The sequence below is a fragment of the Ips typographus genome, unplaced genomic scaffold (assembly GCF_016097725.1).
Source record: "Ips typographus isolate SLU unplaced genomic scaffold, UJ_Ityp_2.0 IpsContig173, whole genome shotgun sequence".
Classification (NCBI taxonomy): Eukaryota; Metazoa; Arthropoda; class Insecta; order Coleoptera; family Curculionidae; genus Ips; species Ips typographus.
The window spans coordinates 46,387-70,621 of NW_028098550.1; the positions used below are offsets into that span (position 1 = coordinate 46,387).

The following is a 24,235-nucleotide window of genomic DNA, read 5'->3' on the forward strand; positions in this document are numbered from 1 at the left end:
CCTTTGCAACTCCAAAGACACAACACCCACACTTCACAGATCTGGAGTTTATGAACTCTCCTGCTGCACCCCCAACTGCAATGCACTCTATATCGGCCAAACGGGTAGGAGGTTCGCCACTCGTGTCTAGGGTTCGCCAATTTCTTGATTATGTCAAGATCTTGTCTTGAAATCAAAACAAGATCAAGACGAGAAATGGATTTGTATATTCAAGACAAGACAAGAAATGTTATGTCAATATCAAGATTTTTTGACAAGACATCAAGAAATCTTGAAAAAAAAACGCAGAAGATCTTTATGTAAGTAAATAAGTGTGTCTTTAAAAAAAGTGAAAAAGTACTGCCAGAAAGGCAGTATTCTTCATTATTATAAAATGCTGAATATACTTCACTTATATTATTATAAATACTGAAGTTTCATTATAAAAACTTAACAGATAAAACACAAATAAAGATCATACATCAGAAAATTCAAGTATTATTTGGTAACAAAAAATATCAAGTACGTTTTAAATAATATTTTAACACTTAACAAGTATTGGTGGAGCTCTTTATATCCGAATTCAGAAGCCAGGAAAAAAGGCACATAAGACTTCTTACGGAATCCAGTGCTAGCCGATTTCTTGATTTGGTCACAGTTAAAGCTGCTCTTGAAAATAACCTTTCAGCAGGTACCGATGTTGCTGGAGTTGCGAGAAAGTCTTTGGCCATTTTTGACAATGTGGGGTAAATATTTTCGTGTCTTCTCCACCAATCTAGTATGTCTTCGGAGTTATTTGCTCTCGGTTCACTAAGATACCTCTGAATTTCATTTCTCCAAAATTCTGAGTGAACAATGTTTTCTTCTTTCTTGAATAGGCAAGTAATGTCCAAGTCAAATTCCATGTCAACACTGTCATCTACCTCATCATTTTTGGAATGTTCCATAGGTTTATATGAGAGTTCACATTTATTAAAATAGTTTTTTTTTAAAACTTCTTCAAATACTTGAACAGCCTGTGATTGCAGAAGTTTTCCCCATGAAGTGGAGGAAAAAGTGTCAACTTTATGCCGGGGATCTAGAATGAGGACTACACAGTAAATCCAGTTTGTTTTGTTATAGTGCTTCACAATTTTATCTCTCGCAGCCTGTATACAGTATAGCATCTGCTCGTCGGTAGTAGTCCTTTCAATTTCATGGTCCAATTCGTGCGCCCATAGTTCCAGTTTGTCCAAAAGCATGTTGACTCCAATTACAACCATGGGAAGTGTGCAGTATTTTTCTCCTTCAAAGACGGAAGAAAGCGTTTTAAAACTTCTCAAATACTGACAAATATTGCTTATTAGAATCCATTCTTTCTCTGTTATCTTTAAATCCTTCAAGTTGCTGATATTATCGCAAAGTATATTTAATGCTTCTTTCACACTCAAACTCCATACCAGCATTTCAAAAGTTGAATTCCATCTTGTGGGCATATCCAATTTTGGCTTAGTCATCTTAGAGTTTACCGCTTCACAAAAACTTTTAAGTTTAAGCTGAGTTTGTTCAGAAAATGTGATTTTCTTCACAAGACTTCTGATTTTACTTACAGGCGAAGTAAGATCTACACTACTTTGGCTTGTCTCTGAGTCAGACTCAGATTCCAAATCACTTTCTGCAGGTTCTTTTTCGAATCTTCTTTTATTTGGTTCAATAATTTTCATAAAATCCTGTACCGTAAGTTGAGAATATGCGCAAAACATACAAAGTGTTTGTTTTTGTGATCAAGACCTGGTATCAAGTTCTCCAAGTAGCTCATCATGGTGAAGTTAGAAGCCGTATTGTCAGTTGTCACACCTTGAATGAAATCCAGTATTTCGTACGATTTTAGAACCTCGAAGAAAAGGTTGGCAACTGATTCACCTGTATGTTTTCCGTCTGCAGGTATAAAGTCCAAAACAATTGATTGAAGTCTCCATTTCTTGTCCACGAAGTGAGCTGTAATCCCGTAGTATCCCTTCATACCGAATGACGACCACCCATCAATAGTAAATGAAATTTTTGATTCAGATGCTTTGAGAAACTTTGAAACAGAGATCTTCATTGTGTCATATTTTTGTAAAATTTTTCTTTTTAAAGTATTACCACAAGGTAAAACTACATCTGGATTTAAATATGTAAACAGCTGCTTTGTCACATCATCTTCAAAGAAACTGAAAGGCAGATACTTCTTCGTAACAAATTCGATGAGAAGGTCATCAACAGTGTCCTTGTTTAGAGACTGAGTTCTTGCTCTTGCCTGGAATTGAAAATCGAGTAATAAATACCGGTGACAATGGAATAAGTACTTCTATTCCGTGGTATTTTTTTATAGAATGGGTTCATATTATGATTGGGAAATAATTATTATTCAAATGTCAAAATTCGACCCACTCCCCACTTCAAACCTGAGTTGGAACATAACTTTACCCTGCATCTTTTCTCTTTGTTTATGGATTTCAATTATTTTTAAATATGATATTGGTCAATAATTTCTAGATTTTTTTTTAACTTGACTCAACGGGGACACGTAAGATTGTAAAATTATGTAAAATTTATGCACACTTCAGAGAATCTTTTCGGTTTAAGTAAAAACTAATGATATTTAAAAATCAACAATTCAACTTACAGTTTGTCTACGTTGACTTTCGTTTACCCAAGCCAAAATACCACTTCCACTTCCATCAGACCTCGCTGAGTTCCAACTGGTACAGGGTGCTTGGCTATTTGTGATAGGCACCTGATTTCCGTAGAGGACGAGGACCTTCTTTGTCGAATAACATCTTATGTTTTGCTTTCAAGTGTCTTTTTAATCCAGAAGTTTTTAATAAAGTCATTTTTCATTTTTAGGTAAACACTTTTTTCCAAATTTTTCAAAACATGGTATACATTTGGCTATCTTATCATTGTTTTTTTTTTTGCTTCTGTTTCCCACTTCCACATGAAAAAAATCTTTAACTTGTTTTTTGCCACTCTCTAACATTTGAGAATGAGGCTGCTTTTTCTTTTTGGTACCACTAGATCCGTCATCGTTCTCATGTGTATCACTTGAGTCATTTTCACTTTCACTGTCCATTTTATTGTAATAGCTTTTCTGTCCTTTGCCTGGTAGGTATTCGGGAGCCCGAATCGGAACCGAAAGGCTCAGACTTGCTAGAGTCACTCATCTCACAAAAATAATAACAATAGAAGATACTTTAGTATCTACGAACACGAACTTCACTGCCTTCCTCCCTTCTACTTATCATCAAGCAAATGAAATTAACGCCGGTGAATCACATTTCGCCTATCGTTGCTATGACAACCAGACTTCATGGCGACGGGGAATCCCCGCTTAATTAAGAAATTTCAAGATCTTGAAATTACTTGAATCAAGACAAGAAGAGGTTCTCAAGAAATCGTCAAGACAAGATTTTTCAATTTCTTGAATTTGTTTTTCAAGACAAGACAAGAAATCATCAGTCAAGACAAGATTTCTTGTCTTGTCGAACCCTACTCGTGTCCACGAACATATTAGGGAGGCAGATAAATTTTCCAACAACCCCAACCTTAATGCAAACTCCATCAAGTCTCATTTGCTAGACATCTCTATTGCAATCAACATACATTTAATATTGAACAAGGTTTCAGGGCTTTACATTTTTGCGAAAAGAATAATCTCTTGAACCTCTTGGAGGTCCTCGAGATTAACAAGGCCTCTCAGAATGGTGGGCATGCCTGCCTCAATGACCAGCTGAACCACACCTCGGCTCCATTCTTCAGATCTTTGAGCTTCTAATAGCCCCTTTCTTAAACCCAGTTTTTCTTCTTTCACTCAAGAAATCTTTTGGACATTGTGTTGACACTCGAGCATCTTGTTGACCTGCTCTGGACATCTGTTCACCTGCTTCCTCTCCCAGGTCTGCATGCATTATTTAGTGTTAAATTTTTTCCCCGATTTTGCCTTTTTTACAGTTTTTACAATGTGTTTAACCAGCTTATAACTTTAACCTCACTTGTTTGTTATATCTCTTGGTCCCCTCCTTGATCTACGGTAGTTTACACTGTTGACGCTTTTGACATTAAGAACTGTCGTTTTTTCATCTGTCCACAAATGCGGGCGGTGTTTGCCGGGCGCTTTCGCTATGCCGCCTACGTTATTCATTGCAACTATTTTCTGCGCCATCCCCCCGCCATCAAAATAACGGCTTCGCTTTGCGGATGTTGTACGAAAAATGTTTTGTAAATTCTAGAATTTTCATCGCCCATTTTGTTCTGTTAGCTTCTTGCAACTGGGCATTGGTTGAGTCGATTAAACATGATAGAAATTTTAATTTTAAATTCTAAGGGTCGCCCTGACCTACTTAACACACAATGTTAATTAGTTAGTGTTACTTTAGTTTTAGTGTTTCTCTCCATAATAAGGTAAAACATTTTGGTATTTTGCGCTATTTATTTATACATATACATTTTAGTCTTAATTACAGATTTTTTAAACTTTTTTAAGTACGACAGTAATGTTGGCCTTACGGCATATTAATTTTAAACTTGGGTCTTGCTGTCTCCTTTTTAAAGAAAGATAGCCGGCGTTTCACCTTGTCATATGGGGTATGTTTGATCCAACCATTTAGGGGTAATACATCATGTAGACTTTCTAACTTTTAGCTCCTGAAGATGGGTACTTATGTGCCCGAAAACATATGTCGAGCCACCCCTCTAACATTTTGGGGGTTTGAATAATTTTTTTGTGGAGAAGGCTGTGTGTTTTTTCCCATCACTTTTAGGTCATTGTTGTTGATACAGTTGCTCGACAACCGTTTATATAGTGTAGGTAAAAAGGTGACATTTTTGCATCTGCTGTCATTCTGTAAAAAAATTCTTTTTGCAGAATGACAGCTTAATTTTATAGTTCGGTACTAGGTAAGCTTCCTTTTATATACTTTTATTTTTGTATAATTTTTTAACTTAGCATGTTCTTCCAGCCCCTGATGATGAGCTGCTTCTGCGCTCGAAACATGTTGCCTAACATTGAGATTCCCAACTTTGATCATCAAACCATTTTATGAGATATTTACAGCCTTAATAGACAGAAATGAAAATCTTTCTGATGTGGAAAAGTTATTTTACTTAAGAAAACTATCTGAAAGGTGAAGCTCTATCTTTAATTAATAACCTTCCTATTGTAAATTCTTCTTACATTGAGTCTTTTGAAATTTTAAAGAAACGTTATGATAATGACGTTGTCTTAATAAATTCTCACATTAATCACAATTTGTCGAGAGCAATATCCAGCATTTATTAATGAATATTAGACATTCGGACATGCAAAAGTTGTAAATATTACTGATTATGATTTGAACAGTGGAAAAGTATATTTTATGGGTCACCATCCTGTAATAAGGGAAGACCGAAAGACCACTTCATTTAGAGTAGGTTTTGATGGAAGCATGAAAAGTAAGTCAAGAAAGTCAATAAATGATTATTTATATTGTCACAAGTAGATTCTCGTTAATTAATTTAATACTAACTACTACCAAGTACGTTAATTACTTAGTCAGCAAATAATCGGCCACTGGACCCGAAACAAAGTCGTCGACCACTTGAGTTGCAAATAAGCATTTCGAACCTGTTTAGAACGGAAGCTAGCTAAGGTGTTGCAATCGCCAGTCAGCAATAAGTCATCAATTGTTCGGACAATGATCCAAGTGCTTAGACAAGCAATTAAGAAATTGAAACTGACTAAGGGATCGCAATACATACAATAATAGCCGAAGAAAGTTGGAAAGAGGGGGGAGTCAGAAATTATCCGCGAAAACAAAACGGTTCGGTCGCGAAGTTGAAGGGAACTCTACCCTGACACTTACCCTCGGTCCAAAAATGGTTGTTCATTTATTATCATGTAAGTACAAACTATGTAATTTATGAATAAGCCAACTTGTATCTGACAATGTGTATAAAAAACTAAAGTCTTCAACTTTACTAGTTTCTCTCTATGAATAAACGTTGTTGTTTTTGTTATCCAATCTTTGAGTTTAACTTGACTACGACCCCAGCCTACACGTCCCCGCGTTACGACTAAAAATTAGATCGTGACAACTTGGTGGAGGCGCCGGGTATTTCTAAATGTAGGTCTTCATTACCTACATGCCGGGTATATCATAATTAGTATGTACAACTTTAAAGAAGAAAGTTTGAACTTTGAAAGAATATACAGAGTTAGTAAATTGCATCAAACAAGCTAAGACAGGTAAGACGACATTAATAACAACGTTTGCCAAAAAAAAAAAAAAAAATGTTTTTTTGTTAAAAGGGCTAGTGACTCAAATAAGATCTTTGAAATAAGAAGAATCGAACTTTAAAAGTTCTAGTTTAAAGTAAAAATTAAAACCAAAAATGCGTTCAATTTTTTGTTTGTTTGTTAAGAAAACTAGCGAATATGAAACAAAAGAAATAATCGAACTCGTATAAACACCTGATGACGTAGCTTAGTTTTGTATAATAAAAGTGACACATAGGGTTTGTTCTTACAAGCGACCTGTTAAAACGAAATAAAGGTTTCTCATTATGTTGCGGTGATGTAAATATGCACAACAATGATTGTGTTCTTATAGCGACTTCAGCTTATTACGTTGTGTACTTATGAGTGTTAGGTGCACATTACCACTAAAATGGGATGAAAGTACCCCTAGATTGGGATGAATTTACCCCGTGCAACGGGATGATGTATAATTATTTTGATGATGTCGCAGCGTGTTTAAATAATACAGAAATGTCTGTATTGGTAGAAGTACATTTATTTTAAATGGCACATAGCAACTCTGTTTGCTGTATGTAATAAGGGCCGTAAAAGAATTTTATAAGAACAAACCCAATGTTAAAGTTGAAAACAAGAAAAAAAAGACTCATATAAACATGTTTACAAAAAGCTCGTTTCTTGTCTCTTTTAATCAGATGAAAATTATTACGCGATTGTGAAAAAGGTGTATAAACAACTACATTTGTCTAAACTTTCATGTTTCGAAGATTCCTAACACTGACAGCAACCGGTTATGCGTTACTTTGGAAGTTTTCTTATTGATTGAAAAATTGATGAATTTATTACTCACTTTAAATCGATTATTTCTTGTATTTTTACGTTTCCTCAAAGCACATTACACTCACATTTCAATGAATGAATAGATTTGATCAACTTTTTAGTATAACTAAATTATTTTTATCTTAAATAAACTGTCAGACTAAGTTCGGCTCGGACGAGGGTACGTCGAGGGGTACGTGTAACACGAGGCTAAACGATCAGCCACCAAGGTAAAATAAGGTAGTAATAGCGTCAACCTTAGTAGCTGCCGCGAGAGCAGACCAAAAAGAGGAAACATCTTCTGAATATCTACATGATGTATTCTTTTATACTACTTGTGCGTGCCTCATTCTTTTCGTAATTATTATAGCACATAAACTCATAAAATACGTAGTAAACTGCAGGAAAAGCAGACGCCGTGGAAATCCAAAACCGCCTATAAAAGAAAAAGAAAGAATTTAAATGACTAAGATGGGCGAAAATAAAAGCTCTACAGAATCAAAAATTTTTTTCTGCTCGAATTAAAAAAAATAAGAATTACGCTCACTGTCCCAAGGCGAAACAGTATTAGCCCAAATAGATGTACTAAAGTACGCAAGTGATTTTCCTTAGTAAGGGAAAAAGGAAAAATGATACATGTATCAACAATTAATTCTTTTCTTATGCTACAAGCGGGTGACATCACTTTGTTATTTAAGTCATCGCGGTATGATCATATAAACTGCTGATGAATAAATATCATCGTTATTTCATTTCTAACTTGCACAATCCAGCATACGAGAATAGTTAATAAAAAGCGCGCGCGATGATTAATAATTATATAACGGTATATATATATATATATATATATAAAAAAGAAGGGGGCAAATGAAAGAAAAGTATATTGGGGCAAAAAATTAACTACGAGCATATGCGGTAATTAAGTACCACAGTCGAAATAAGGAGCGTTAAATTCCACGGGTTTACAAATTCAAAAATTATATGAGTTGCTAAATGTAATAAATAAACAGTTGCAAAACGTAACTCGAAGACTTTATAAAAGTCAAACGGGGCACGTAAGAAAAATATTACAAAGTTTCAATATTAGGACGTTAACTGTTTTCACATGAAATGATATGAGCAAGCAGAGCTTGATCAGCATATTGCAAGTTTTCGAAGAATTACAGTAAGGCTTTACAATGTATCAAAATAAAACCAGTGGTAGGCAAAAGGACAATCTACATATAGGGTTATATTATATTTAAGAAAAACAAAGGGATTCAAAAAATACAGGAAAAAGTGCATAACTTAAAATTAAGGCTATTACCAATATACCTATATATACAGGGTGGACCATAAGTAATGGGACATAGAGCTACAGCATATTCCTGACATCAAAATAATACGATTTAGCGAAATTGTTCTATACCGAAAATTAATATTAAGAAAGATACAGGGTGTGAAAGTTGAAATTTTATTTTTGTTTTTTTCATATCTTCACGGTCGTTTGATATAAATTACTGAAAGTTGGTATAAAGGGGTTTTGGCAGGCGTTAAATACGATGCTTTCATTTGTTTTGTAGTAGCTGATAGGGGGCGCTAGCTGCAACCATATCCGTCCCTTCAAGAGGTTCAAACTTTTTTTTACGGAACTGAAACGACCATATGCTCTCAAAACATGATTCTAAGATGTTTTCTATGTAAAAAAGGTATACTTGTTGTAAGTCTTAAAAGTTGACTGTTTTCGAGTTATTTAATGTTTTATTATTGCATGCATTGTCGTATGTTAATACGATATGTGCTGTATACCCTTAAGTTACACACATAACAGTTTCTGTATGTAAATTTGACCGTTTAAAAAATGTTTGTAAACTTTAAAATAAAGCTAGTTGTTATGAACGCCCTTTTTGTTTTTGTATCAAATCCTACTTAGAATTAAAAAAAAAATAGTAATTAAAATCTGCTGTACATGTAAATGCATGCAATAATAAAAGATTAAATAACTCGAAAACGGTCGACTTTTAAGACTTACAACAAGTATACCTTTTTTACGTAGAAAACATCTTAGAATCATATTTTGAAGTCATATGGCCGTTTCAGTTCCGTAAAAAAAAGTTTGAACCTCTTGAAGGGACGGAGATGGTTACCGCTAGCGCCCCCTATCAGCTACTACAAAACAAATGAAAGCATCGTATTTTACGCCTGCCAAAACCCCTTTATACCAACTTTCAATAATTTATATCAAAAGACCGTGAAGATATGACAAAAAAGCTAAAATAAAATTTCAACTTTCACACCCTGTATCTTTCTTAATATTAACTTTCGGTATAGGACAATTCAGCTAAATCGTATTATTTTGATGTCAGGAATATGCTGTAGCTCTATGTCCCATTACTTATGGTCCACCCTGTATATATATATATATATATATATATATCAAGGGATTTTATTATATAAACATGTGAATGTTAGACATTAAGATTAGCAATTAATACGTTTTTATTGCGTTTAACACTGACGGGAGTTGCTACGCGAAGAAACCAAAAGGAAGCCACTACAAAATGAAGAGCAAACAAGGCTTTGGATCAGACTCGGTCAAAACTAATACACGCCACTGGAAATGGAAACGGAAATCAGCAAAAGCTAAAAGCAACGGGCACAGGAGACTGGAAACGCTGACGATGAAAAACCAACCACGAGACATCAGACCGCGACCACAGTCGAGTCGGTTTGTAACCGTGGTCGCGGAAGGAATAACTACATTGAGCCGTAGTGCCCCGCCACGGAGATGGTCTCAAATCGGCCCCATACAACGCGGACCAGGATCTTAATAATCGAGTTATAGGCAAACTTCTTTAAATTTGTATTGCTAACTGCCTGATAGGGCTGACCACCACAACATTGGGTTGACACGTATTTCCATCTCGGACCGGAGGCTCTTGAAATTCTAACAATTTATGTATTATGGGCAGGAGGAACGCAGCCCCGAAGATTCAAAAGTTGAAATTGGTTGAGGTACGTTCTCACCAGTGACCTTAACCCCAATGTGTCTATTTCTACCAGGGTCACCACACGTAAGTTACCCCTGTGGTAACTTTTCTACCACCTTTTGCTGGGACTTCTCCAATCCAAAAGGATCGAGGGGCCATGATAATCTCCTCTGTGTCGCTCCAGATTTTAGTTTATGTGCCGCCGAAGCGAGTGACAGTACCTAGATGAATGTACACGGTGAAATGTCTCGCACAAAATCTGACAGTACCTAGATGAAAGTACACAGTACAGTGATCTGCACAAAACCTTTCAAGATCTGCTGAGAAAGACCTGCTGAACTGGTTTAGAAATCTTCGTTTAGTGCAGTCTTCAAAATCCGCGTTTAGTGCAGTGAAGTGCCGCGAAAAGAAGATAGAATCCCCGAACAAACAATAGTGCGCAGAATATTAGTGAATCGCGAGTGAAAAGTCTCCCGCCTCAGTGTTAAAGCATAGAGACACTTTTTTTTATATATATATAGAAGTAAGAAGACAACAAAAACCATTTATTTTTATTTTTTATTGTAAATATGTTTCCTTTTTCTTTTCATTATGAATGGTATGAACCTCATACTAGTGTAAAGACAGAAATTTTATATTCTCTAATTGACGTATATGATAGGAATAATTTCAAAATATCCAGCTATTGGAACTTGAGTCCATAGATATTAAATTTTATGATTTATTTTTTATTTAAATTCTGTGAAAAACTAGGGGCTATACTTTGTTGGTTAGTGTTTAAATGTAACTACGATAAATTTTGTTTGTGTTGTTGTAATAAGGGGGAAAATCCATTAAGGATATTTTTATATTACCTCTTTGTTCTATATTATCTTTTTTCGTTTGCTATGAGATTAGAATTTGTGGTGTCAAATTTCTGTTACATTGCCACCACGATTAAAAACTTAAAAGTATAATTAATTTAATGTTATTTTGTTTAGAAGACTTGCATAGTGAACTTTCTGTCAATATAATTAATATTGTGAAAAGCTAGGGACTACCTTTTGTCGGCCGGGGGAATGTGTCACAAGTAGATTCTCGTTAATTAATTTAATACTAACTACTACTAATACGTTAATTAAGTCAGCAAATAATCGGCCACTGACCGAAACAAGTCGTCGACCACTTGAGTTGCAAAATAAGCAATCGAACCTTTTTAGAACGGAAGCTAGCTAAGGTGTTGCAATCGCCAGTCAGCAATAAGTCATCAATTGTTCGGACAATGATCCAAGTGCTTAGACAAGCAATTAAGAAATTGAACTGACTAAGGGATCGCAATACCTTACAATAAATAGCCGAGAAATTTGGAAAGAGGGGGAGTCAGAAATTATCCGCGAAACAAAACGGTTCGGTCGCGAAAGTGAAGGGAACTCTACCCTGACACCCTCGGTCCAAAATGGTTTGTGCATTTATTATCATGTAAGTACAAACTATGTAATTTATGAATAAGCCAACTTGTGTCTGACAATGTGTATAAAATCTAAAGTCTTCAACTTTACTAGTTTCTCTCTATGAATAAACGTTGTGGTTTTTGTTATCCAATCTTTGAGTTTAACTTGACTACGACCCCAGCCTACACGTCCCCGCGTTACGACTAAAAATTAGATCGTGACAATATAATGGTGTCGTTGTTCAAAATTCTCTATTTGACATTCTTATTTATTTTCGTACTTATCAATTTGTTTTGTTATCAGACAACAGACAAATGTATCGAATGATTGAAATTCAGTGTTGCAATTACAGTCACTTATGGTCTTAAAAGTTCATCATTCATCGCAACTAGATGATTGGTATTTTTGGCAAACACTTACAACGAGCAATTTCCTTTGGCTGCAAATGCACTTTTAAATAATACATATGTAGATATTTTAGCAGGAGGTGAATCAATTGAAGAAGTACAGACGTTAAAATGTGAATTGATTGAACTTTTAAAACTCGGTTCTTTTCAACTTCATAAGTGGTGTTCTAATAAAATGTTTGTTTTTAGAAGACATAGCTAAAGAAAAGTGCCATCTTGATGATGTAGACATTAATAAAACAGAGTCAATAATAAAAACGTTAGGATTAGTATTTGTTCCAAAAAATGATTGTTTCAAAATGTCATCTCCAAAAACCGACCCTAAAAGTCTATTAACTAAACGACAAGCATTAAGTTTTATTTCAAAATTTTACGACCCTCTTGGATTACAAACTGTTGATGCAAAAACTGTGGTTGTGTTGCTATGTGCTACCCACTGAACTTTTAGATGAGTGGAAAGAATTTGTTGTGAGCTTATCAAACATGATACCTTTTAATGTAGAAAGAAACTTACACTTTGCAAATGCAATTTGTATTGAACTGATTGGTTACTGATGCTTCTATTCAAGCATATGGAGCTGTTTTGTATATTCGAGCAATTTTTCCTGACCGTGCCTTTGTGAATATATTGTGCTCAAAATCAAGATTAGTTCCTCTTAACAACATACTTACTTAACACCAGGTCATTTCTTAATTGGTTTTTCCATCACAAGTTTTCCTGAATCAAATTGACAACAGATTAAGATTTTATAAGCTGTGCACCAAAATGCAACAACATTTTTGGCAAAGGTGGCTCAAAGATTACTTAGCTCAACTTCAAAGTAGACCAAAATGGCGTTTTGATGTACCTAATTTAAGAGGTTTATTAGTTCTTCTTAAAGAAAACCATACACCATCATTAAAGTGGCCAATGGGCAGAATTACTAAAGTTCTTCCACGTAAAGACAATAAAGTGAGGGTAGTGGAAGTAAAAGCTCAAAGTGGAAATTATTTAAGCTCTATAACTAAAATTGCAGTTTTGCCCATTTGAACGTCACTATAAGGTATTACTATTCGTTTTTAAATTTTAAGAACATACTCTAGAAATGTATTAGTATGTAGGTGAACAATTAATAGTAATTTAAGTTATTATTATGACTTTAGAAGTCTAATTTTTTACTGACTTTCGTAGTCACTTTCTTTTAGACATTTATTGTAAAATCAGTGCTTTGGGTTGCAGTATATTCTAAGCCTTTAATAATTCTTAAGGCTCCAGCATGTTGGATACAAATCCAACAAGACATGGCAACAATGTATATTAAAAATGGCGCGCCGAACCGAATTAGTGTGTTTTATAGTTTTAGAAGCGAGCACACGTTTTAAATTATATTAAGTTTATTTTCATATGTAGGTTTTGCACCGATCATATTTTAGGCTCTACCTTAACTATAATTGGTATCCTAATTCTCAAACTTTGTATATTATGTAAATACAGTTAACCGAATAAAATTTATCGCCTGTGGGTTGTGTTTTTCTTTAAGATAACAAAACTGTCGAGATATTGAAGCATGTACCAGTTAAACTAGAACACATACAATTATCGAAAAATTACCAAGCAGGTGATTCTCTTGGAATAAACAGGTATATTGTTACCGTGGCTATGGGGTAAACAACAGTCACCAATATAAATAATTGTCAAATAAAGTCGAATATTAAGTTGGCAAATATTAAATTAAAAAAATGTCCTGCGATCAAGAATTAATGGATTGTACACCGCCAGAAATACGACAGGCTGCTAACGCAGCAGCACATAACATGGTGCAAAAAAAAGATGATGAATATCGGTTTCAAAAGAGAACTCTTAGCATATTTTTGAGAACAAACGGGACAAAACAATGGATAGATGGAAATCTAGTACTGTGACAGAAGTTTATGCGGATAGCTAAATGGAGAATAAAACCAAAACAGTCTACTATGCTGTTCCCAACGTTCCATGTCTTCTGTAGCTGCTGCAAGTAGTTCACAAACCTCAGTCATTCAATAGCAAATTAATTTGTTGATCAAAGACAACTGTTGGAAACGTCAGGGCTGGTACTAAAACTATACTAAATATTTCGATAAACGCTTACAATAATTAAAATTTAACCATTAATTCAATAAGTAGTTTATTGTATTTTAGTCTCCCGTGTCAACTTCCGCACAGTTACTTAGTTCGCCATGCGTAGATTGACCTTTAAAGAAATGGCAATTTTACTAATTCTTCACCATTTAGTCGGATATTGAATAAAAATCATTCAGCCAGATAATGTTGATAGAACAATGCTGCATATGGTATAACAGCAAATCAAAAGAGCAAATAAAACTACACCGCCCGCGCCTCCACCTTTAGTTTATTATCAAAATATATAAGAAGTCCGAGGTTCACCAGAACTGACTTTTTTTTGCTTCACGCTTCACCGGAGGAATATCTGAAACAAAGAAAATAATATTACGACAAGAATTTAAAAAATGTCAATAATAAAATGCACGAGGTAAGGTTACAGTCAGAAGGCTAGTAGAACATCTTACCTATTATTAGCGGGTAACAAATAATATGTCACGACTAGCGTGACTTGTCGAATTGAATTCAACCTTACTACCTGGGATCTCGTTTCAGCGTGAAATAAAACACACAGTCAACTCTTCCATTTAATTCTATTAAATAAGCTCTTTAACTTGAACAACATAAGTTACTAACTCATAAAATAACTAACTGGAATAAACCCCTCTATAAGGTATAACTTCCTTTTTATAACCTTCCAAACACTGATTGCACCAATCAGAAACTCCCAGACTTGGTCTCTTTTAGCCCACCACTCGTGAGGACCTTTCGACCTAAGACACTTAGAAATATTTCGCATATTTCACAACCCAGCATCAGCGCAGGGGCACTTCAACTGTATTCCACATTTTTAATGTTTCCGCTCAAGTAATATCCATTCCAAATTTCTTAATGTTTCCGTTCAAGTGAAATAAATTTGACTTATTTCCTTCGTGACATTATAACAAAAATGTTAGTAGAAAGATTCAAAACAAACTTTCAAATAAAATTGTTTCTACTTGCAAAAATTCAAGAAAGCCACAGTATTGCACTTAAAGGAAGATCGTCTGCCGACTCTCATCTAACTTTTTCTGTTAACCATTTAAAGATACCGCTTGCAATTTTCTTTGGACAACAAATTTTTAATAAAATTGTCTATTTTGGTTTGAAACAAAACCAAGAAAAATTCCAAACTTGAGTTAAGACTGATATTATCACATAGCTTATAAAAAAAAGCTCAAAAATGCGCACGAAAACAGTATTGAATTTTTGGATAGTCCTATACTATATATATATACACCTATATAATAATACAGGACGTTCAAATTTATAAAAAAACAAAGTTTGGTCTTTCACAGTGTGTTACGAGAGGCCCTTTAGCTACCCACCATTTTTACTATTTTTTGTTGTAAAAGAAGTCAAACGTTGGATTTTTAAAACGTATTATACCAAATTAATAAGTTTAAGCTTTGCTGTAAGTAACGTACAAAATTAGATCAAATATGGATTTTCCTAAAAATTAATTAAATTCATATTTTTTATAAAAAAAAACATAAATGTTTTAAAAAAGAAGTAGTAGTCCATTTTCTTTCAGTGGAGTTGTACAAGTACAAAAGGAAGGGAATGACACGCAGTCGTCTCCACAATACTTTATTTCGACCTTCAAAAGGTAAGGCCTGCTCTACTAGTTTCGGACATATAAATGGCCATCTTCAGGAGCTACAAGAATAACTTACTCTACTTATGCGTAACAGGTGATTAACAAACGGGAAAAAACCTACTTCAACTCAACAAGGTAGGCCATTTATATGTCCGAAACTATTAGAGCAGGCCTTACCCTTTTAAGGTCGAAATAAAGTATTGTGGAGACGACTGCGTGTCATTCCCTTCCTTTTGTTGTTGTTTTTGTTATCCAATCTTTGAGTTTAACTTGACTACGATCCCAGCCTACACGTCCCCGCGTTACGACTAAAAATTAGATCGTGACAATATTTTGTGGAGATCGACTGAGTTTTGTTTTTACTTTATTTTTAGTGTTAAAAAGAGCAATGAACCTAATTATTGAATAATATTAAAGTAAATTATCTACTCATTATGATATTAATGTTGTTTTAAAAAAACATAAAAAAACAAGTACCTAAAAACACACTCAGAAAAAAATATACACACAATGGTAAAAAAAAACAAAAATAGAACTTTCAGTTTTTCGGTTTTTGTCTGATTTCTCCAAATGAAATAAAATCTTGTTCATTTTTTTACTAAATTATTTAGCAATAAAATGCGCAACTTTGCTTTCATTTAATTAAAGCTCTACCAACTATAGTTTTTAGATAGCAATGCTAGTGCATCAAATTTGTAACACCCTATATGTAAACAATTTGAACACCCTGTAGCATCAAACCTAAATTTATTTACATTCATCTTTTTATGTCATTCCTGTCAAACGTTTGTACCAAATATTCTATAGTACTAGTAATAGCATTCTACCTTTTGAAAAATGGTCCTGTAGTCAACTTTTCATAACAAAAACAAACATGTTTTTGAAAAAAATAAATAAAATCATAGAAAAACTATTAGGTTTAGGTAGAACATTATCAACATAAAAGTTTTAGAACGCCATGTAACATTTAAAAACTTATTAACAAATATAAGATTATATTTAAAAAAAGTATTATTATCTCTGCCCCACCTTTATAAACCACCGTGTATAGTCAAAAAAAAAAAACAAAAAACCAAAGATATTTAATAAATAAAGTTTTTCATTTCGATTTTGGAAAAAAAGGGCCCATTTAAATTAAAACTGATCTTATCACATAACTTATAAAAAACCAAACTAAAAAAACAGTGCATGCTTGATGTATCATTCCTGTAACAAATCTTTTTTACAATCAATAGGTAATATTGATTTAAATAATTTTATTTTGGATTAAAAGGTACTTTCTTCCTCTTTCTGATGACCTAAATAATCTTTTGGAAAGTTACCAAGGATCCGAGTATACAGGGTTTGATGAAAGTGTCAAGGTCAAGGTCAAAAAATGGGTCAGGACAAAAAATTTGCTTTTGTGTTTCAAAATAACCTTAATCGAGTCTTGTGGTCAATATTTCTGGACGTTTTCTCTAGTTTGGTGATTAAGGGCGGTTTACAAATTCTATTAAAAAATTTAAAAAAGGGGGTTATTTTTACTTCTCTTGTTTTTAATTTAAACATTTCCTTAAATCTTTTGTGGAAAAAGAAAGGGATTAACAAGGCTACACTTAAAACTAGGTACCCAATTTAAGTAAAAAGCTTAATCTGCATTATACAGGGTGACCCAAAAAAACTTTGAAAACAAAATCATATTTTTATCATACATTTTTGCATGTTTAGTGATTTTAATAGAAAATAATAATATTGGATAAAAAGCACACTATTTGATTAATGCTCAGGAAAGGGAGGAGAAAAATTAAGTCATTCATCATTAGACCAGGGTCATGATTACACAGTCAACACAAAGACGAGCATTGTGCACACACACACACACACACAGTGAACACATGTTTTTATATTCAAACATAATTAGAATGAAAATGAAAACTGTAAAAATATTGTAATATCGGTAAATAAAATTTATAAAGTACTGTAAAACGATGAACGTTAACTTTAGATCGCCTGACTCCATATTGAACAATTCTGTCGTTTTAACGCAAAATAGAGGGCTTTTAAAAACATTTTTAACCGACATTATAATAGTTTTACAGTTTTAATTTTAATTATATTGTGAATGTAAAAGCAAGTGTTGACTGTGGGTTTTGTAATGTGTACAATGCTTGTCTTTGATGACTGTGTGATCCTGACCACCTCTTTTTAAGGTCTGATGATGGCTTAAGAGCCAAAACCGTTAGCCGGACTTAAATTGTCTCTATCCTTTCCTGATTAAAAAACATGGATCACTTTGCGGATTAGAACAACTTTATCTTAATATTTGTTTAATGATCCGAATCATGTATCTAGACATTAATAAATTTATTGGTAAATTTCAAATATGTTGTTTAGCTAAGCTATTTAATAACTTAGTGCAGATTGACTCTGTGATTTTACTTTACTTACACTCACTACAATGTGGGAATATGATCTACTTCTTTTCAATTAAATTGGGTAGTTTTAAGTGTAATTTGGCTTATCCCGTATTTCTTCAACAAAAAATCTAAAAAAATGAAGAGACGAAACAATAAAACCATTTTTGAAATTTACCAATAAATTTTATAAACGGCCCTTAATTGCCACTGTTGGAATCGTCTAAATATATCAATTGGATCTTTAAATAGGATTGGATCTTCTTTATCCAATATTATTATTTTCCATTAAAATCACTGAATATGCCAAGATTTATGATAAAAGTTTTTTTTGGGTGTACAGAGGTTTATGGGTTTTCACCGTGTACAGAGTGTCTCTAAAAGGTCTGTACAAAATCCTATGACATATTCCTGACTATTATAGAGTATTACTCTCAAATCTGGTAGCCAGAGGTTTTTCGAGATGCGAAACCCGAATTTAGACACTTACAATTTGAACAAATTTCAGGTGACAGTATTTCGGTACAGTATCGAACACTTAAAACCGAAATATCTCGACAACAGTTTACATTAGCGGTTATTAGCAGGAGTACCTTTTTTTCTTTAAAATGTTTGAAACATCATTTCCTTAAAAATAAATAAGAAAATTACACAGAGAAAAAAGAATGGTCACTTAAAATCATCAGTAGTACACTTTAAAGCGCCCTCTAACGGCCGCAGTAAAAATGTGTCCAAATTCGGGTTTAGCATCTCAAAAAACCACTGGGTACCAGATTTGAAAGTAATATGTTACAAAACGTAATATGTAATATTTTAAAAAATCAATTTTTATTTTTAACTTCACCACCCTGTACCTCGAAAACGGACCAATTTGGGACAAAGGTAAGTTGCTTCAAATCAGCTTATTTTGATGTTAGGAATATGTGATAGGATTTTGTACAGACCTTTTAGAGACACCCTGTATAACAAAGATTAAGCTTTTTACTTAAATTGGGGAGTTTTAAGTGTAGCTTTACTAATCCTTTTCTTTTTCCACAAAAAATTTAAAGAAATGGTTAAATTTAAAAAATTTGAAATTTTGCAATAAAATTTGTAAACAGCCCTTAGTCACCAAACTGGCAAAAACGTCTACAGATATTAACAACAAGACTCGAATAAGATTATTTTGACAAACAAACACAAAACTTTTCATATTTTTACTACACTTCAGTCAAACCCTGTATACTCGGATTCATGACAACTTTTAAAAAGATTATTTAGGTCAACAGACACGGAAAGAAAATACCTTTTAGTTGTCAAAAGAATTATTAAAATCGAGTCAATCAATTTGAAGAAACAGCTGTTGAAAAAAGAACTTAAATTTTGATGTCCTATTCTTTTTAACAAGCAGTCTAGTTTACTTTGGTATTAAGTTTTTTTTGTAATATAAAGTAGAAAAAAAAAGAGCAGGTAAAAGTAAAACCAATCACTTTGTACAAAAAAGTTATTTACTAGCAGTAAGGCAAGTAAATAAAGTGTAAATAAAGATTAAAGTATTCAATTGAACAATGTCAGATGCTGTCCACCTGAGATATTATTTATGGAGAGGCAAAAGCTTGAATACCTATCCAAAATATCTAAAAATTCAGAAATATTGTTTTGGTTTTGAAAAAATTCCAACTCCACACAGATGTTTGCTTTTAATCAGTATTCTTTATAAACAGTGCGTTTTTTTTAATGCACAACATAGTATTTCACATGTTAAATTTTTAAGCACATGTTAGACCGTGTTATTTTGGAAGTACAAGTATAAAACTTGATGGGTGGCTGTTTCGTACCCTTAAGCTTAAGTAAGTTTACCAATTCGGCCTAAAAAGTGATAAAAAACTTTCAAAAAATCATCTTTTCTCAAACAGGTTTTATCTTTCCATACTTCCTTTATGTCGGTATAGCAAGTAAAATTTGGCATAGAAAGTAAAACAGGGTGATCAAAATGCAAATATTAACATTATATCAAGAAAGTTAAGAACAAAACAAGTATTTTTATAAATGAATTGTTCAAAGTGACCTCAGTTTGAAGTCAAACAGTATTCCAATCAATTATAAAATACCCTTTTGCGCGTTAAAAAAACGCACTGTACATTTTTTTCTTTGTTTATTGGGTCCTCTGTCTCAATACACAAAAAAGGTTTGTTGGAAAAATGGAATTTTGCACTATTTTCAACTAAGTTGAAAATAACATTAACTTAGTCATCCCAACACACTGACCACTGACTTAGGCTCAGTCTTGATACTGAAAAAAACCCTGACGTTTTTGTGGAAAATCTTTACCACCCTCTTTAGATAATCTAAAAAAGAACACAACAGCAGAACACAGAATACAACTGAATAAATATTAAACCTGATAATGTTCAATATGGAACACCAAGAAGAGTTTTTGTCAATGAAAATTGACATAAATTTTGACTTTTATTGTTCCAATAGGAAAGGTTATCTATTGTTGTAGTGAAAGGTGGGTTTTATAATAAAAACAAAATTACAAGAAATTTAAGTTTTGTTTGATATGACCAAGTGTTATCTCCTTCCCAAGAATATTTAGGTAACCAAGTTTGGTCGATATTAATTTAATTTAATTTTATTAGTGTGAAATTCCATTTTTCAAACAGACATTTTTTTTGTGGTGAGACAGAAAACCCAATAAGCAAAGAAAAAATGAGTAACTCGTCTCAACAAACATATAGAACATGTCTCTTCTCTTTATATACATGTTGTCTCAAACAAATGGTTTCTCAAGTTATCATTTGATATCACTACAAGCTACATACCTCCTTATTACTGTTACTTTAAACATGCCATTAAATAACACTACATATACCTAATACAAATTGACTCAAGCTTTAGCAGTGCAATTTACTAAAGTGTATAATAATTATGAATGTGGGAAACATGAAACAATAATGAAAACTGCATTGTTTTTCATTTTAATTTGAGTTTTAGTAAAAATAGTTAACTAACCTTAAAACTTGTTCTTTTATCTACTGTTGTAATGTAGTGCATTCAATTTCACTCTTTATCTCGATTGATATGCGGCAGTCTTCTTAGTGGATAATTTGGGCCTGAATCTGGTTAGTTCATAAAAAAATAAACTGAACCATATAGAAAATTAGTGAAGTATTCAGGATATACCGCATACAATTCTGTAAAAAAGGCTTAATTTGTTACTTGAACTATACTTAAAAAATGCTAGACTAGAAAATTTTTTAGAACTGAAGCATTAAGGGGGTTTATTACATAGGTTAGGTGTGAAACTGCCACTGTAATCTTACCTGGGCCAGCAGCTGTTTGATCCATTATGTCCATCAAAAAATATTCATTTACTTGATTTTAGGATATACCTAATCTTCACCAATTATTGGATTAATGTGATAAAATTAAATTATTTCAGCTGCATGTTAATCTTTTTGACAGAACTAAATAAACAAAAACCAAGTGACAAGTGACAAGACTAGTCGGCATTTGCTTTCTCAATAGATCCAAGATCTAGCGAATGTCAGCGAGACTTGTTTGCTTAAAGCGATACGCCGGGTGACGTCACAGTGGATGCTCGGGTGCACAATATGCACTTAATTAATACCCAAAGGATTACAGGCGTTGTCTGTTTTGTACTACTCTTTACATTAAAATTGTCTCAAATGCGGCTTGTTGTGTGTTACTAGAGGCCGCCCTGAAGTGTTATCTTTATCCTTTTTATGCCAATTAAGAATTTATTTATAAAATATAAAACTAACCATTAAAACATGCTGTCAGTTTATCACAATGTTGAGAGTAAGCTGGGTAGTGTAAAACTATTGTAGCGGGTTTCTAGCCTGGGTTCTAGAAGCTCTGGAAATCCTGGCAGTTTGGTGTTTCTTGGCGACGGGGCAAAACACAGAGAAACGCACACTCAAACATCAACAATTTTAATAGTTTAAACTAAACTGTACAAAATCAGGTAAAATCATAAAGCTTTAGAATACATGTGCTAATGAGACGAAGGCTAGCTACTTAATCGAGATGGGCTCAAAACAGCAGCCGGCCAGGACAGCAGCCGGCCAAGAGGGCAGGAGATGGGCTCAAAACAGCAGCCGGCCAGAAGGGCAGCATGAGAGATCGGAATGAGCGTAAGGGCAGCTTCGGCAATCTTCGGTTTTACTGGTAGAGGGGGAAATGGCAAATGAGCATCGTTTTTCGTTCCTATTCTAACCTCACATAACTATTAATTAAAATATTGTTTTGTTTGGTTGGAAATATCTTGTCTTTGATTATTTTAATATTGCAATAACCGATACTGCAATATATTTTCTGGCCTCAAACTATCTGTGGTGTTCGTCTACGTGTTGGTGTAATTATTTTTCAGGTTGTGAATGGGAAAAAGCGCAGACTATTTTAAAGTTTTGGAGATGCTTGTTTATGACTTTACTTTACAACAATTACAAGTAGGTATACTATTTGAAATTCCTTTTAGCTGGTATGGCCTTTTTAATGGCTTAATTTAGGAAGCCGTCAAGTAGTGATGTGTATTATTTTGTTGTTGAATAATAATATTAAATTATTTGAAAGTAAATAGGTATTACCTTAAATTGAACTGATTATGTTTACAGGATAAAGGAATAGGTACTCCAAAGGCTCTGAAGATTTGGTCTTTTGCAATAATAAGAATAAACCAGAGCAACCATTAATGTTACAGATGGTAAGTTTTACTAGAATTTATTGTGATTACATACTTATTTATTTTTGTATTGTTTAGGTTGACAGGGCACTACTGAAATCCAATGTGAAATGTTTTGGAAGAGGGTATTTTTAAGGCAACATTTTAAAGAATGAAGTATAATAACCAGTGTTTGAACTGTATTATTTAAATAATAATTGTCATACCTCTAGATATCTATACTGTTACGATTTTAGTAAAAATACTATAGCTGTTACTCCTTATGGTTTTATTACGTTATTTCTAATTTACATATACCATTACATTTAGACAAATCTTTAAAAGTGTAGAAGCAGCTTGAATAAAAGACATTTTGGTGATAGTATTTATTATAGTATCTCCAATGCCTGACTTATTTTAATTTAATATTAATCATATGTGTATAATACTCAAAAGATAAATACTGAAAGAAATATCATTAATCAATATGTGTTTGTATATTATTATTATTTGGAGGGGTGTCATCATTTTTCTCCGATATAATTTGTCCCAATATTTCCAAATCCCCAATTCCCTATTAAATTATTTCTGATATTTCAGTCTAAAATGATTAGGCCCCAAAAGCTGGACATCTAATTTAAAAACAATTTTTTGTTGTATAAATATGTACAAAGACTAACCTAACCTAAAACATCTTATTTTGTCAACATAACCTAATTCTTCGTTTTACCGGTTCGCCTTTTCTGCCTTAGCAAAAATAATGGTGATGAGCAAATCATACATTAGAACTTACAATACATGAATAATATTGCGCTCATGCGCTGTCTGATTATGCATGCCTTATTAATTTTGCGCAATACATCAAATCAAAGAAAAATCTGCTTTTGTTTCATTCAATCCCTATAGTCTTAGATAGATACAAATTTACTTTAACTGTTAAATAATACTTTGTTTTTATCGTAGGTAAAAAGTATACACTTTGTTTTTATCGTAGGTAAAAAGTGTACATAGATGAAATACTTACAGACATCGGGCAAAATAGAGAAATAGATCACTATTTAGAAAAAGCCAAGATAAGGCTACATTTTCGAAAAACTAGAAACCATCAAGAAGATCAAAGTAATAGTACGGCAACCATGGAGACAATTGACACACCAAAATACAACTTTGACAGTCTTAAGGATGAGAGCACAGTATTTCTTTATCAGAGACGACTCGACAGTAAACTCCTCAGTCCTGAAGAACACACGTTTGGCGAAGTCTATGAGAACATTATAGGGTCTCTGACAGAAGCCACACAAGAGTCAATAGGAATAAAGAAGAACAGCACCAACAAGAAACATTGGTGGAATGGGGAGATAGAGACAATGGTTCAAGAAAAAATACAAAAATATCTGAAATGGCTAACTACAAAAATGAAGAAGACCTTGAAGGGTACAAATATATTAAAAGGCAACTAAGAGTGCAAATTAACAGAGCAAAAAACGAGTCTTGGGATAGGAAGTGTGAAGAAATTAACAGCTATATAGGAGGAAGAAAATGTTCAGAAGTATGGAAATTTATATCAACTGTCAAGAACCCAGGAAAAGACCCTGGAAGA

At 33.3% G+C, this 24,235-nt stretch overlaps 2 long non-coding RNA genes across 2 annotated transcripts; one reads left to right on the forward strand and one right to left on the reverse strand.

Annotated features, from left to right (window-relative positions):
- Nucleotides 1-14,206: 14,206 nt before the first annotated feature.
- Nucleotides 14,207-21,438, reverse strand: LOC145739441 (uncharacterized). The gene is made up of 3 exons (XR_014181037.1): nucleotides 21,275-21,438; nucleotides 20,964-21,145; nucleotides 14,207-14,304 (listed from the first exon to the last, which is right to left on the reverse strand). It is a non-coding gene; the product is annotated as an uncharacterized LOC145739441 (long non-coding RNA).
- A 399-nt stretch (nucleotides 21,439-21,837) lies between these two features.
- LOC145739442 (uncharacterized) lies at nucleotides 21,838-23,123 on the forward strand. The gene is made up of 3 exons (XR_014181038.1): nucleotides 21,838-22,423; nucleotides 22,589-22,677; nucleotides 22,735-23,123. It is a non-coding gene; the product is annotated as an uncharacterized LOC145739442 (long non-coding RNA).
- Nucleotides 23,124-24,235: the final 1,112 nt, after the last annotated feature.